Below are 17,648 nucleotides of genomic sequence, written 5' to 3' on the forward strand. Positions count from 1 at the left end.
TTACCAGAGCCTGCTTGGGGCCCACCAGAACTGGATTCTGTGGCCTCTCACTACAGTGTTCAGGACCCACTAAGACACAATTGACAGTAGTTTTCAATGCTGCCAAATAGTCTACTAAGGGAATCAGCCTTTCAAAACTGCCCCTAGAAAAGCACAATCAGCCCCCCGAGAGCCGACTGCGCGAGCTCCACTCTTCATTAATGCTGTTTATTATAATATTAGGCATAATATGCTTGTGTAACTGGTGCTTATGCAACTGATGCTTGTGCAACTGGCGAGTAATCAACGCCTTACATATATATATATATATATATATTTGGGGTGTACTGGTACACAAAAATTACGGTTTGGTACGTACTTCGGTTTTAAAGTCACGGTTCGGTTCATTTTAGGTACAGTAAGGGAAAGAAATGCAAATATTAAACTGCAGGTTGTTTATTCCTATAAACTTTTTTAACAATTTGTTTACACTTCTTAAAAAATACTTTTTAATAAAATATATATAAAATAAAATAAAAATAAAATACTGCTGCAAAGTTCTCCCACTAAATAAAATACTTTCAGTCTCAAACCAATATCATATAATAAAATATAATGAAAAATATTAGCCACCTGGGAGCCCAAAATACGATCCAGCACCTCCGTGACCGATTCCACTGGTCAGGCCTAGAGAAATCTCATTCGAGAAATCCCTCAGGCCTCAACTGGCTTCACCCCGTTTGAACTGCTCTTTGGCCGACAGCCCCGCGGTCTGCTCGATGTTGCCCAAGAGGCCTGGGAGCAACAGCCAGCGGCACACCGAACCACCGTTGAACACGTGTGTGAGATGAGGGAACAGATTGACCGAGTGATGCCCATTGTCCGGGAACACCTCGTCAAGGCTCAGCAGGCGCAGCAATGGCATTACAACAGGGCCACCCGACAACGGGAGTTCCAGCGAGGAGACCATGTCCTGGTGCTGGTGCCCACAGCCACCTGCAAGTTATTGGCTACCTGGCAGGGTCCCTATACAGTCACAGAAAAGGTCGGCCCCATTACGTACCGTGTACGGCAGCCCGTTAGAAGGAGGGAGCATCAACTCTACCACATTAATTTTCTGAAGCGCTGAGTCGGGACCGGGCCTACGCCAGCTCGACTCCCGTGGTTGTGGATATGGACCCCCAACTCTCCGCCGCCCCAAAAGTCGGAGCTGCAGCACCTGGGCAGTCAGTTTCCACAGCCTGGGTGGACCCACATCTTAGAACACAACGTCCGCACACCACTGGGGACCATCGTCCGGCAGCGGCCCTACCGTGTCCCGGAGGCTTGGGATCAAGGAGGAAGTACGCCATCGGTTAGGGTTAGGGGTAATTGAACCATCATGCAGCCCATGGTCCAGCCCCATCGTCATGGTTCCAAAGCCCGACGACACCCTCCGCTTCTGTAACGACTTCTGCCACCTGAACGAGGTCTCAGAGTTCGACTGTTACCCCATGCCCCACGTTGATATATATATATTGATATACACACACGGATAAAATGTTTTCATTTCGGTTCATTCTTGGTTTAAAAAAAGTATTCAGGTTCCATATGCAGAGCGAAAAGAGAACGGTCCAGCATTTAGCAATAATTATTACTCCGTTATTATTCTTGATTTTTCAAACTGCTAACACTTTGCATTTTTTAATCATGCCTTTACTGTGTGACCAAAAATTGAGTATTTTCTGTTTCAGCTGTTGGATTGCGCTGGTGCCTTCGCACATATTAACTGGAAACAGCAGCCGTTCACTTTGGCATATTGCCAGTTATGATTTATTTCCATTTATACTAAAGCACGAGTGAATTACAAAACCTATTTTACCTCATGAATAATAGTTAAGCTTCAAATGGGCAACATCACGAATATGGAAATGTTTGGTTTTCTCCCGCATGAGAAAATGAGAGAACCCAACCTCACCTTATGCTTAGCTTTAAATTATTATTATTATGTTTGTTTGTTTATAGCTAAGCCTATATTATTATATAATGCCATTATATTTATCCATTAGAATTATATATTTTTAATTATTGTTTTGTTCTGAATCACATACACACACACACACACACACACACACACACACACGCACACACACACACACACAAACACACACTTTCCTGAATGACCAAGCCATCACCCAGAAAACCCCTTCAACAGTATAGCAACAGTATAGCTGTACATGCAGAAGACCTTATGACCATGACAGACCAAGCCGAGGGTCAGCTGTCATCCAATGTCCAATGTGTATTGATACCAGTCTGATTGAGCATATTGAATTGCTTTTGAGCCATCAATGAGAGAGATCGCTCTGATTTGCTGTTCGGTCTAGTGAATCAGTGTTCGAGAAGAAAAAAGTAAACAAGTGGCAAAGTCAATAGTGCACACAACAAGACATATTGAGAAGTTGCATTATGGATCCATTGGTTTAAGGTTTGTATAATCACAGCTCCTAGTTCTGGTTTGACTTTTTGAATGATGAATATAGACTACTGCCTCCTGCTGGTATGGAGAGCTATTTCCTCTTACGCTGGTTGACTATTGGCTGTAGTCTTTGCGCTGTGTTCAAGTGCAGCTTTTTGGATTGCTGCTAGTTTTTTGATGTAGGTTTGGTGGCCCTTTAGAAGCTTGGGCTCTGGAAACCACATAACAACTCTCTGGAAACACCCTGACTTTTGCCCGGATAAACACTCAAATTTTCTCCAGAAAATGTAGAAATGGTGGTTTTTGTTTGTCTTTTCTAGTGTCTAAAGAGGATGTGGCCAAACATGCCCTCGTCATCAAGGTCCTGTAAATGATAGAAACGTTTCCAGAACAGACAGTCAAACCCTCAACATGGATTTCAGAGTTCACGTTGGTCAGATTTTCAACCTCAAGATAGTGAACTGGCCAGAAAGCATCAAACTTTAGGTACGGTTGGGTTGTGTGTGCTTATGCACAGTTGCATAGCTGTTTGTCTGTATGTGTCTTTGAGCTTCTGGTTGTTATCTCACAGGTGTTTGAGAATGTCGACTCCTCCTCCTCCCAGCTGACTGAGGTGCGTGTGCCGGTTCCAGATTCTTCTATCCTGACCGGCAGAGCCGGGTAACTGCTAAACTCCATCTTTGAGGAGATGGAGTTTAGCAGCAACCAGAGAGTCACCTTCAAACATGAGGGGGTCGGCAGTGGTAAACTCCTCTATAAACCTTCCTAAATAGCTTTTTTTTTTTTTGTTGGTGTCACAGTCATGAAGAGAAATGATGCAGCCTTCGGTTTGTTTCATATCTTGTTTGTGGTAGGTGTTCCATTCTCTTTCAAGGCTGACGACACTAATACGTAGACCCTGTTGATGTCAGAGAAGCTCTACTGCTGCGTGTCATGGGCTGTAGGGGAGGATGACGCCCCACTTGGTCCTCCATCCAGTCAGACTGGGGGGGTTATTTAAAGGTGCCATATGCAAAAATTGAGGTAAAAATATCCATAACATGACCTACACGCATCAAAAGAATGAGAAGAAATAAGGGTGATGATGTCATAAAAAAATGGCAAGTTATAGTGCTGCAGAGATATTAACCTTAATTAGCATTAGCATTATTAGCCCCGGCCCGACAGGTGTCGTTATACCAGTTTCGGCCATGGGAGGCGGTATGCGGGCAACATAACCACCAGCCAACCTGCAATACATGAATAACTCGCACGGCTTGTGGGCGTGTACTTGAACCTGATGTCAATCATTTGGAAAGTACAGCACACTACTTCATTTCAGTTCAGGGAAGAGAGCGTCACCCGCTACAGGGAAACAACCGCGCTCGGAAACACAAATCAAATCCGATAAGAAAAGGAGCCGAACCAGAGTAAACATCAGCACTGCTTTCAATCGCTGGAGAAAACTGATGGACCTGAAAGAAATGAGGTTCCACTCCGAACCTGCAACATTTCTTTTGGATTGGTAAGTTAGATGCTGTTAGTATTTCGCTAGAAGTTTGTTTTATATGTTTGTGTATTTGTTTTCGGGAAGTTATAACATAGAAATGTTTCGAAGGATGTTCGATAAACATGCTAATGTTAGCGATGGCTAATCGTAGCTGTGTTTGATAATTAGCTATCTATAACTTACCCGCTGTTTTATTTCATAACTAACCTGCTCTGTTTAGTCTGTTGGTCTCCGTGTCCTCTTTGCTTCGTGGTTTTTCTGTGCGTGAGAAAATTGATGTGTGGCGTGCGTGTGAAAAGAGTCAATTGCGTGTGTCTCACGGTGAATGCTTGAGAGTTGGCAGCTCTGGTTACGTTGGTTGGCGGTAGCTTTGATCAGCTGTCTGATGTTTACCAATGATGTTGACAGAATGCTGTCTGTCAAATTAATTTAATTCAAATAATGTGTATATACAACTCAAAATGTAATATGAACAAAACAAATAGGAACCTATTGACTGGTAAAGGTGAAGGGGAGTAGCTTGAAGATGTCATGTTTCAATATCACTTGACATCACCCAATGTTCCTCTGGAGGCAAAACGTCCTCTTAGGCTTCAGCTATGGCTGTAGAGTTGTTGTGAAGGTAGGGGCGGAGCATAGAGACTATGCCGTTTCTCGTTTGTTACTCTGGAGTAGACCAATTCACTTTATTGAGCCATACTGCCCCCATCTGGTATGGAATGTGGAGTATGACTTGATTTTTTTTTGCCAAACATTACAGATGGCACCTTTAAAGGTCAGAGAGCCAAATTGGGATTCACTGTTTTCTCTCTCTTCAGTGGTCTCAGGCAGATGGATGCTATAGCATGTATTGGAGCACCTGGGCTTAACGACATGAAGAAATTGGGGAAGTGGGCGTAGTCTAGCCTCGACCCCAACAATTCTTTCATAATGCAGCTACTCTCGGGACTTTTCCCAGAATTCTCTATATAGTTCTTCAACAGACAAATTACATTAAGGGATAATGTACCTCCATAATTGTTTTCCATTGTTTAACTTAAATCTCTAGCATATCTAGAAAGTTCAAGTTCAAGGTCAAGTCTGCTTTATTGTCAATTTCCATATGTACAGTACATACATACAGAGAATCGAAATTGCGATACTCTCAGACCCCCGGTGCATACAGATAACATTAACATTAAAGCCTAAAAAAATCTAGATCAAATATAAAATGTAGATACAACTATGCAATAAAGGAATGTAAAAAAAGGCATATGATAAAAAAAAAATAAAGTTAAATAAAGCAGCGCAGGCCATCTGCCAATGGGTTTGAGGATTCTATCCAATGTATAGTTAAAAAACTGACTTCAACACCAATAAGAGTATTCAAGAGCGCTGTCTTTTGTTTTGGTGTCTCTCTCTTTGTGTCTGTGTTCCCATCGCTTTTTTCTCCTGAGTTTGCAGAGTCAGGAGGTGCCAAAGTTCCATCACTTTAAATGTGTCCTGTCCATGGAGGGCGAGATTTCTGAAAAATGTGTTCCAGGTGAGATCACTTTACCTCTGTGAGAAACTTCCTGTTTCCATCAGTGTTATAACAGACTTACTGAACTTCTGGCAAACAATGATCAGAGCAAGTGGTGGGTGTCCTTAGATTGTTTAGACTGGATGAATCGCCAACGACTTCAAAATAGAAAAACAAAAAAGACTGTCCAGGCTGGAGTCCAAAATTGCACTGAATGACTGAGGGGGAAAAAAAGTACATTTTGATAATTTCCTGTAACACCATCTAGTGTCAGGCAGACATCTGTGAAAGACATTTTCTTAGCACAAAGTCAGTTTTCCAGCAGCTCCAGTGCAGTGGATCTTTTAAGGAAATATGTACTTGTAATTAGTTCATGAGTTTATTAATTATGTCTTTGTGTCATAATCTTGTTTCAGGATTATGAGAATAAACTAAAGGAGGGTGAGATCATTGACACCAAAGAACATGTTGATGCACCCCGAGCCATTGTGGCCAAATATCTGCAAGGAGTGAGTGATAAAAGGAATGGATTTACTTCAAAAAATATACTTCAAAAGTTTGGAGTCTGTTCGATTTTTACATGTTTTTAAAAGAAGTCTTTTCTGCTCACCAAGGATTCAATTTATTTGATCAAAAATACAATAAAAATAATTTTATTGTGACAATTTAAAATAACTGTTTTCTATGTGAATATATATTGAACTGTAATTGATTTCTGTGCTGTAAAGGTGAATTTTCAGCATCATTACTCCAGTCTTTAGTAATTTACTGTTCAAGAAACATTTCTGATTATTATCAGTGTTGGAAACAATTGTGTTGTCTAATATTTTTGAATAAACCATTTCAGGATTTAAAAAAGGACATTTATTTGAAATATTTTGACATGGATCTTTTTAGGAAGTATGTACCTTGAATTAGTTCATGAGTTAATTAAATATGTGTCATAATCTTGTTTCAGGATTATGAGAACTGATTATGTTTTCTGTCATTTTTGGTCAATTTAATTCATCATTGCTGAACAAAAATATAAAAAAAACTAAATCTTACCCCAGATATCTTTCTCTGTTTTGTCTTCTTTACATTTTAATTATATGAGTTACAGTATATATATATATATATATATATATATATATATATATATATATATATATATATATATATGATTTTATGAAAGATTAGCATGTTCTATGGCAGTTTATGCTATATATTTTGTTTAATTACTAGTTTGAGCACAGACTGCAGGGAAAGAGAGGTTTTATCTAATCTTAAATCAGTATAAATTCATCTTTATTTGATGATTCCTGTAAGGTGCTGATCTGTTTGGGTCTACATCGCCTCCCTGGACAGTGCACGCTAGATCTCAGCACAACAGCATCCGCAATAATCAAAAGACTTTGTGATATACTTCATATGAAATGAAAATATCATATTTTATGTTATTTTATTGTAATGCCTGTAAGTGTGTTTTAAACACTACTTCTACTAGTAGTTCTCTCATTTATTTTATTTTTTAAGGAAACTTCGTCTATAATATTGTTTATAAATGTGCGCATTTAAAGGTATTATACATTTTATTCTGTATATTTTTCATAGTTGTACCGAATCGAGATGTTTGAAATATTTTTGAAATATCTTGATTTCATAAGACTGCTAACTTTTATTTTATTTTTTCTTACCAATCTTTAATGTTTAATCTCAAAAAATGCACCAATTATTCGATTATTTTATAATATGAAAAAGTATAATTTTCATTAGCAAAATTATATGCAGTGTGTATACATACACACACACAAACACACGCACACACACTCACACACACACACATACACATACACACACACAGTGTCACATAATCCTTCAGAAATCATTCTTATATGCTGATTTGCTGCTCAAGAATTTCTGATTATTTTCTGATTTTTATCGATGTTGAAAACATTTGCTTCATATTTTTGTGGAAACTGATATATTTTCTCGGGATCCTTTGATAAATAGAGAATTCAAAACAACAGCATTGATTTTAAATATCTGTGATATTATTGATGTATTTTCTGACACTCCTGATCAATTCACTGCATCTTTGCTGAATAAAACTTACGTTCAGGAGCATTATTGTTGCAAATTCTCAAAAATATAATATCCAGTTGTATTGTAGAGAGAGATTGAGTGCAATGTGCTTATATTTTTATTTATTGATTGAATTATAATTTTTTTTTTTTTTTTTTTTTGAAAAAGCAATGTTTTGTTTTCTTTTGACTGAGGTAAAATTTCAACTCCGTATTTGCTTGACTGTTTACTTACTACTTTATTCCTTTGTAGATGTTTTTATATGTTCTCTCTCTTTCAAGCACACTGCTAAATTGAAGGAGATAATTGAAGCACATTTAAATGCTGAAATCATTCCTTACGTGATATTAATGCTGTAGAATAAACCAGCATGGATGCTTCTATTCTCCGCCTTGCATGTGAAATAGTAATTCTGTGGAGATGTTATCGCTCCGTGTGACTGATGGATTTGTCTGGCTCAGACAGACTGAAGCGGATCTATCAGATCTGTCAGCAGTTAGGACCTGTGTTTGGTCGGAGTCTTGTTTCGGACTTGTGTGGTCTTGCAGGTGTTGGTTTCAGACAGCTGTCCCCTCACTCTGCTCCTGTAGGGTCATCAAACTGTGTGAACTTCCTGAGCACAGTTAAACAGAGAGGCTTCACTCTTCACATGAGCACTTCTAGATATACTGGGTGTTAGCCACTTCTTTTGCCTTGTAGAAGTTCTTTAGGGGTTCATTTGACATTTTCTTCTGCAAAATACTCTGATGGATTCATAAAACCATTATTGCTGTAATAAGACTCTCAAATTACTGTAATCAGACAAAATTGACTTTTTTTTTAAGGATCTGTAGAGCTTAGGTGCTACACACAATCAGAAACAGCACAGGCTTTGACCACATTTGACCTTTTCTTGACTTTGTCTGTCCTGCTTCATCTTTATTATCTCGGGGAGTAATAGGTCTCGTTTATAAATGTATGTCTAAAGTCAGAAGTTTTGAAAATTCCCTGAGGCGAAAATTTGGAGAAAGTGGAAGCACAACAGCATGTAAAGATCAACAAATAAATGAACAAACTTCAAGAAACAAACTGGCGTTATTATTAGGTTACCACTAGATGGCTTCTCTTTATCATATATGCGTTTAATTTATCAGTTCAGCACTGTTTCACAAGGCCATGAACTCAGATCACACTATCAAACACACTTACATCTGCCAATTAATGACATTACAAACATTTCATAGTACATGACACAATACATATATCACATAAATTACACTTCTTCTGTGTACACTTTTTACTATATTTTATTACATTTACTCTTATTACTACATTTTTGCTCCAATAAATGCAGCCTTGATGAGCATAAAAGACTTTCCGAAACATAAAATAAAAATGATTACTAACTTTTGACCGGTTGTGTACTTTCTCTAAATGTTTGCTCTGTTCATTTGAGCATCTCAACCTTGTCAATATATCTGTCAGTCATGTTGCTTCAAATCTCCAAAAACAACAATATAACAGCTCAAAGTTTTAAACCATAAGGCATTGCATGACATTTCCGTTGATCCTCAGACACATTGTTCCCTGGCATCTGATCAAACATAGCTTCAGGGAAATGAAATAACTCTGTTGCTGTCATTATTCTGATATAGGAACAGCAGCCCTGCTCTCTTTCATGTCTGTTTGGACACAAATAAGTGTATTGTTGATGGTAACTGCATGCTATTTCCCTCGGGAATGTACAAATAAGGTATAAACAGTGTCTAGACATTTATATGAGCGAGATGAGTATGAAACCACGGTCGATACAGCCCCTGGATGAAGTATTGTTGTCATGGCATGGATATACCACATACTGTACATATCGGCCATACTGTAGCCATACACAAAGAACCTGCAGAATATTTCGTTTTTTCCACACTGATTTTGCAGAAAAATTGGTGAAATTGTGCAGAATGGGTGTGAACTTGGTTAATGTGAAGTTCTGCAAATCTAGGTTCAGCTTAGAGCACAAAACAGGCAACTTTATATCATTGTTTGATTAACAGTTCCATTGAGAGCCGGCTGGGGGCAGCAGTGAGCTACAGTTACAGACACCATACCCACTGCAGTTCTTCATATTAATTCATTTGAATGCGCTGCTGTGTTTGCATGAATGTGTGAATGTCATTCCATCAGACGGCTGTGTGTGTGTGCGAGGTTGTAGATTATCCTGCCGAAGGCGTCATTGAGATGTTGCGGTCATGCGTGAAGTCAGATGGTGAAAGCCAGCATTGTGTGAGTCCAGCCTGAAACTTTGACTCTAAATCTGGGCTCAAGGAGGAACAAACTCACCCTGAAGAGAGCATGCTTCTCTGCTGAATGCTCTGGTCGGGTCACGCTGGAGATGACCGGACTCTACACCACAGCAAACCGTGAGGAGAGAGATAAAGGGAACAGAATAGTGGTTTGGCTGTGCTGAGGTTGGAAAGTCCCCCAGTCTAATGGAGAGTAGCATTAAATCCAGCAGTGATAGCTGAACAACACACTGACCGCAACATAGTCCATTACAAATTCCCTTTTGGAAATAATGAGAAAAAATAACTAAAATTGGTATTTATCATTTTTATTTTATTTTTAGTAAACTAATTATATAGATCAATTAAGTGCATTTTTTTTTTATTTATAGAATAAAAGTAACAGTAAATATGTTTATATTATTACAAAACATATCTATTTCAAACAAATGATGACGTGATGTTTGTTTGAACCTTTTGTTCATCCAAGATTTATGAAAACTGTGAGTAACGGCTGTTGAAAATAGAGCTTTGTGTCTCAGAATTTCATCACACATTTGCCAATATTGTTTATTTTGTATTTGTATGTTTTTTTTTTTACACCATAGTAATTAAAGTATTTTTATTTATAAAATACTCTTAATATACACTGTACCATACATGCAAATGATGTCTGAAGCAGTCATTATCACTGAGAGATGTCTTCGTTGTGGATCGAGTGGCCCGTGGTTGCGGTGGGGTTATGGTATAGGCAGGCGAATGTTATGGACAACGAACACAGGTGCATTTACTTGATGGCATTTTGAAATGCACAGAGACACCGTAGCGAGGTCCTGAGGCCCATTGTTGTGCCATTCATCCACGACCATCACCTCATGTTGCAGCATGATAATGCACAGCCCTGAAGCTGAAAACATCCCAGTTCGTGCAAGGCCAGCATATTCACTGGACATGTCACCCCTTGAGCATGTTTGGGATGCTCTGGATCAGTGTATATGACAGTGTGTTCCATTTCCTAATAATATCCAGCAACTTCACACAGCCATTGAAGAGAAGTGGGCAAACAATCCACAGGCCATAATCAACGACCTGATCAACTCTATGTGAAGGAGATGTGTTGCACTGCATGAGGCAAATGGTGGTCACACCAGATACACCCCAATTCAGTAAAACTGTGCATTTTAGAGTGGTCTTTTATTGTGGCCAGTCTAAGACACACCTGTGTAATAATCCTGCTGTCTAATCAGCATCTTGATGTGTCACACCTGTGAGGTGGATGGATTATCTTGGCAGAGGAGAAGTGCTCACTAACACAGATTTAGACAGATTTGTGAACAATATTTGAGAGAAATAGGCCTTTTGTGTTCATAGAAAAAGTCTTAGATCTTTGAGTTCAGCTCATGAAAAATGGGAGCAAAAACAAAAGTGTTGCATTGATTATTTAGTTCAGTGTATGATCTACAGTTCTTCTAGAAGCATCTGGCATCACATCTCCTGGGTGATCTGAAAACCAGACCAGGGACTCGTCTATCTGGACCTCCCCATATTGCTGCTCTCTTTATGGGCCACACACTCATCTTTGTTCCTGTGATTTATGGAGCTCCATCTGTTCCTGTAGGATCAATTAGATAATTAACGAAAACTAAAAACTCATAGCATAAGTGTTACTTAACTTTGGTAAAATCACAGAGAAGATAAGGTGGGGAGTCAACAGATCACATAAACAGACAGAAGGGTGTACACACAATCACAAATTTACACTGACTAAACAAACTGAAGGTCTTTTATACACATAAAATGCATCATTCCAGGGAATGGTCTGTGAGCAAAGGAGAGGGCCTGACATGGGCAGCTCCAGAGACCTTATTTTCATCATGGACAACCACATGGCCAAGGTGCAGGACTGTCTGGATGTGATTGGTGGAACTCTATGAGGAGGGCCGGATCCAGAATATCATCCAATAAAGACCATTACACTCCCAGTCCATGAGACACTGGAGGTGCCCTGAACAGTGTATACTGAACCATCCTCCAGGAGAAGGTCATTCTTGTCACCAGATCCAGGAGAAGCAGAACAAGAAGCAGTCACACTATCCTCCCGTCAGTGACCCACTGGATGGGGTTGATATTAATGGAGAATGGGAGAATTGGTATGGAGTCATCCGTGAGAGGATGACGAGTATGGACTTGGGGAATGGCATCAGCTTGGGGAAAGGCTGGAATAAACTACACATCTTATAAAATCTGCACAGATTTCATCATAAACTATGTGATATTTATGGAATCTGTCAATTCAAATCTGCAGACTGACTCTGACTTTCGGCAACTAGTGATAACTTCTCCGGTTATCACTATATAAAACCAAATAATATATAAAAAATCATGGCAAAATTCGTGTAGTGTATTCTGGGCTTAAGTGCTCTTGGAACCAGGTCACAATGAAATGAAATAGGAGAATGAGAAGAGCATCCACCATGTCCCGTGGGGATTAAGGTGCTTGGTCAGAGTTTTAAAACAAGTGTGCATGTTTGTGGTGGATCAGTCGAGTGTGTTTTTCCATATTAGCAAGCACTGTGTTACCCTATGCCTCAATGTGTTCCCATTGTGTTCTTTTATTTGTAACTTACAGTGTTCAGAGAGAATTTGTGAGGTGCATTCATTCACTTGATACTCAGATGCTTAGAGATACTGCATGATACTCTGTGTGTGAACCCACAAAGAGCTCTCTTTAATGTGTGAATGAGGGCTGATTGCACCTGAGTCAGTTTCCTACTGACCAACAGAGTCGTAATTGTTTGATTTTTTTTCACTTTGCATTCTTTGACTGTGGTCTTGATTACCTTCGCACACATTTCCTGGGGCTAGTGTTTTGAGATTAATTCGTTCTCCTCTTCCCTTCATCTGTTGGAAATGTTTCGGCTGAGTGACACCATTAATGTGGGAACAGACATTTTAATTACTGTAAAGAGAGAGAGAGAGAGAGAGAGAGAGAGAGAGAGAGAGAGATGGAGAGAGATACTTGAACTCAAGTGTCAAATATGCAGAATGTTTGAAAATGAGAGTATATCAAATATGAGAGACAGGAAGATGGAGAGGTCAGTAGAGGACAAGGTGCTGAACTGATACTGGTTTTCAATATCTACAGGACTGCAGATTTCCCATATATGTGGTACTGGATCTTTCTCCATGAGTACTGAGTTCTGTTGATACATTTTTATACAAAAATTAGGTCCAACCATGTAATCTAATTAGTAGACAGAGAGAGAGAAAGAAACAATGATACTAATAATACTGACCAATAAAATTATTGTAATGCTTTATTGGGTGGTTGTTCTGCACGCTTAGTAAACAAACTACAGTTAGTCCAAAATGCAGCAGCAAGAGTTCTTACTAGAACCAGGAAGTATGACCATATTAGCCCGGTCCTGTCCACACTGCACTGGTTCTGTGTTAACACTGTAAACATTTTAAAATCTTATTAATTACTTTTAAATGGTTTAGTTTATGAATGGTTTAGCTACATGAGAGAGTCAACTCTAGCCCTATGATAATAACTAGAATATCAAAATCACAAAGTGCGGGCTGCAGATCCTTTTTCTGTTCAGCGCACAGCCTCTGTAACAGGAGGCAGACACACTCTGTCAGATTAAATCTAGATTAAAGACCTCTCTTTAACCTGTCATACAGATAATATACCATCACATTTCTATCATTCAAACCCGTTTTGGATTTTCAGGCTGCATTAATTTGGTCAACCGGAACCTGGAACACTTCCCATACCACCAGATGTACTCGCTACATCGTAAGAAGAATGGCATCTATTAGTCTGTTTCATTCTTACTTTGAGGTCACCATCGCCACCAGACTGGATGTTTGTATCCAGATCAGATCAGCACCTAGAGATGACCTCTACAGCTCTGAATGTCAGCGGAGACCATGTCAACTAGATGAGCCCTAAAGACAGACCCCCTCCAAAAACCTCATCCCCTCGACTGCCATTGGCACAAGAACACGAGAACCAATTCAGTTCAACTCAAATTTATTTGCACAGCACTATTCGCAAACCACATGCTTTCAAAGCAGCTTAACATAATATGCATATGTCTACATTACAAAGCAGAAGTGAACGTGTCCAAAGAATTTTCATTTCACAAATGAAAAGTTCAAGATAACAGAATCATACAGAATCATCATCTACAGTAAGCTAACATTAATTAATGTTTGGCAGAATCTCAAAGCGATTGTTACACGTGTGATCATAATGAGAACCAGACAAGTCCTCTGTTCACTCTGACTTGAGTTGCAGTCTGGAATTAAACCACACCATGCTGGTTTCGTCTGGTCAGAGGAGAACTGGCCCCCGACTGGACCTGGTTTCTTTCTCCATTTCCATCACCAATGAAGTTTTGGTTCTTTGTGCTGTCACCTCTGGCTTGTTTAGTCGAGGACACTCAATTTCTGGAAATGTTGTCGACTTGATTGGACACTGAACTGAGCTGGATGATGACATCACTGAATTCAGTGATGAACTGCCCTGACACATCATTGACATTGTTTTTTTTCTGTTTAATCCTGTAACACAATCTGCATTGTATAACATACAATATAGATTACTTGACTTGACTTTTCATGTGGTATAACCATTAAGTAAATAAATAAATAATGCAATATTTATTCCTACATTCTGAATTTTAATTATTTATTTATTTATTGAAATATAATACATATTTAATATCATATAATATTCATAAAGGCTTTTTGGGAGTTGCTCCACGTGACATTTGATGAGTGGGAAAAATGATCTGATATTTTAAAAGGATATTTTAAATGTAAGTTTTATATTTACATAATTATTATTATATTACAATATTTTTTTTTTTATTTATGGTATTGGGACAGTTGTTCATTTGTGCTTGTATTAGAGTATTAGCTTAAATATTAGCTTTGCTGTCAAGAACACAAGGAGGTGGGTGAATCACTGACTCCTTCTGTCCCCATCATCAAGTGTGTGTGCACTGATATTTGGAATGTGTGTGCTCTGCATGTCTCTGGGCTAATTAGCCTATGTGCTAATTACATCGCTAACTTTAGCGCTACGAGCAGATCTAATCTGGGGCAGGCCGTGGGACAACATGTCCCTGAGTGTGTGTGACGCACTCACCTAGTTTAAAAAGATCTAGTTCTATCATCAAGAGGATGCTGACACACACACACACACACACACACACTGCTGCAGGATGATATGGAGAGGAGAAAGATGATAAATGATGGAAGTTTGTGGAGATGTGTGTGTAAGGAGGAATATACATTTATTCTGTACTTAGAAGTTAAATCTGTGGACATCTTTAAAGGTAATTGCAGTTCATAATTAAAGTGGAAATATACCTTTTAAAGTTTTGTTTTATTATTTGTTTTTCGGTTTTCAGGTAAGTCAAACCTAATAAAATATCATTTCACAGGTTCACACTGAGCCAGCATTAACTGAAGAGTGAGTGGCATTTCACAAACGAAAGTTGAAGGTGATCACATTCCTCACTGCTTGCCCGAGGTCACAAGTAACTGATACCAGACCTGTTAAGAGATTACCAGCACAAAACCTGGTGAGGATGCACAGATCAGTGAAAGAGAGAGAGAAGCACGGAGGGAGGGAAAGATATTTGAAACTCAGTCGCTCAGCACACTTTTACCAGTCGGAAGAAGACACGGAAAGTGTGTAAAGGGTCTGTTATGAGAGCAAACTGCAAAATATTAAGATCACTTCTCTGAGTACTAAGAAAAGTAACAAGTACTTTTGGGTCTGTGTATTATAGTATTTTCATAGCTGTTTGAATATATACCATGATATTACATGCAGAGAATTTGCATTACATTACTGTGGTTGTTTGGCGTAAGTACTAATGTATTTCTCTGCTCTTTTTTTTTTTTTTTTTTTTGGACATTAACCATGGTGTTTTTGGACATTTTATTATTATAAACCAATGGGTGATCATTTGTTTTAAATAGGTGTTGTGACAGGCCACAACTTCCCACTAATATATGTGATGCTGTTTGCGAATGTTCATTGAAATGATACTTTCAGGACACTTTGCACTGCATTGGTAACAACAGAACATGTGAGACGTAGACGGTTAGAGATGCTTTTGAGAAACCCCTGGATGTGATGTCAAAAACGTGGATTGGTGGGTTGTGGATATTAATTAGGTTATGCACTAATTATTTGACATGATCTTTGATGTAAAAGTAGGTTCTCATTCCAGTGATTTGAGGGAACAGTTATTCTTTTCAGTGCTCAGATGAACTTGGGACCTATTTTAATTTACCAACTTCAACTGTCTTTCCTGAGATATTGTAGATCAATGCACAAATGTATTACCAATTATTATTAAAAACAAACAAGCAAGCCCAGACCCAAAACGTAATGCATTACTTTCTTACAAGTAATTAAGTAATGCAATTAGTTATTTTTATTTGGGAGTAATGCAGTACTGTAATGCATTACTCTTAAAAGTAACTTTCCCCAAAACTGGTTATATTTATCTGCTATGAACAAGGGAGAGTGAAGGTGTTTGAAATATGGCCTATTTGTGTAGTGCTTGCTGACAGAATGTGTTGTGGAAACGTGTAAGTGTTGAAAGCTAAAGCTAAATGTTTTGTGCCAGACAGAAGTCGTGCTGATGGGAATAACAGACACCAGACGGAAGAAGAGAACAGGAGAAACCCCCTTCAGCTGATGGGGAAAACAGATGAGAGAAAATGACTGAGTAAGTGAGTGAGGGCAGGAGGGGATAAAGAAATGATGAAGAAACATTAATATATGAAGGAATAGAGAGATAAAATTAGCTGAGGAAGGTTTCATTCCTCTCCACTGTTGAATGGGGTGATGTCATCATTCAGGGTCAAGCCTGTCTTTTCCTCTGATTTGAGGAAAAAGCAAAGCCGGAGAACAATCCTAAATATGAAATAAAATATCTGTTTGTTATTTTCTTGTGAATGCAAAACCAATTATTTATTACTTTTAACACTTACTGTTGTTAGTGCTAGAAGTCAGAAGGTCAACATACAGTATACTCTATGCACAAATGTATCATGTAATGCAAGGTCAGTTTTATTGTGTTATGAAATGTGTCAAAGCAATTCATAACACAATACAAATATGTTGCAAACTCAGTGTTGGCACCAGGGCATAGCAGGCATTAGTGTAAAACATTCTCTTATTCACTGGAAAAAACTATATCAGTGATTTACATTGAAACAATTTTCACTTTTACTAGTAGATTTCTGAAATAATTACAAAATGATAAGTGCAAATTTTAAGTAAAAATTTACTGAAGTAGTATTTCTTGTAAAACATACTACAATAATATGTGTACTGTCAGTTTCCTCTTTCAGGTGGGGCCTGAAAACGCAAACATTTGAGAACTGGTTTAAAAAGTATTATACCGTTATTGTTTTTGTGTACAAATATTAAAAACAAATATTTGTGAAAACAGTGGCCCCATTCGCAAGCATATTATGTGTTCAGTCTATAGGACTCTGTGTGTGCAGGGAGATATTATTTCTTTACTAAGAGACATCGCCAGCTACTGGCCTGGCATGAATAATACAGCGTTTTTAGTCGTTTTCACACGTCTGTGTGAATCAGGATTGTTTTGACAACATTGTTGTCTGTATGTAAAACTCTTGAAAACGCAGAGCAAACTTTTCAGTTTCATTGTTGGCGTGTAAACGTACACTACGAATTTGTTCCAGCAACTTATCTGTGGCCATGTTTTATTAATTAAACCGTGGCAATGTTTGATTGATTTGTTCCTTTGATCCCTAGTTTCAATTGTAGTACAACAGTATGTTTTAATTTAGTTAAATCATGTTCATTGACAAATTAGTAGCTACAACATGGTA

General features: G+C 38.5%; 1 long non-coding RNA gene across 1 annotated transcript; it reads left to right on the forward strand.

The window, feature by feature from the left end:
- The first annotated feature begins 5,135 nt into the window (after positions 1–5,135).
- LOC113068618 (uncharacterized) lies at positions 5,136–6,943 on the forward strand. The gene is made up of 3 exons (XR_003279582.1): positions 5,136–5,448; positions 5,844–5,936; positions 6,736–6,943. It is a non-coding gene; the product is annotated as an uncharacterized LOC113068618 (long non-coding RNA).
- The last annotated feature ends 10,705 nt before the right edge of the window (positions 6,944–17,648 follow it).

The sequence above is a fragment of the Carassius auratus genome, linkage group LG48F (genome assembly GCF_003368295.1).
Source record: "Carassius auratus strain Wakin linkage group LG48F, ASM336829v1, whole genome shotgun sequence".
In the NCBI taxonomy this organism is placed as follows: Eukaryota; Metazoa; Chordata; class Actinopteri; order Cypriniformes; family Cyprinidae; genus Carassius; species Carassius auratus.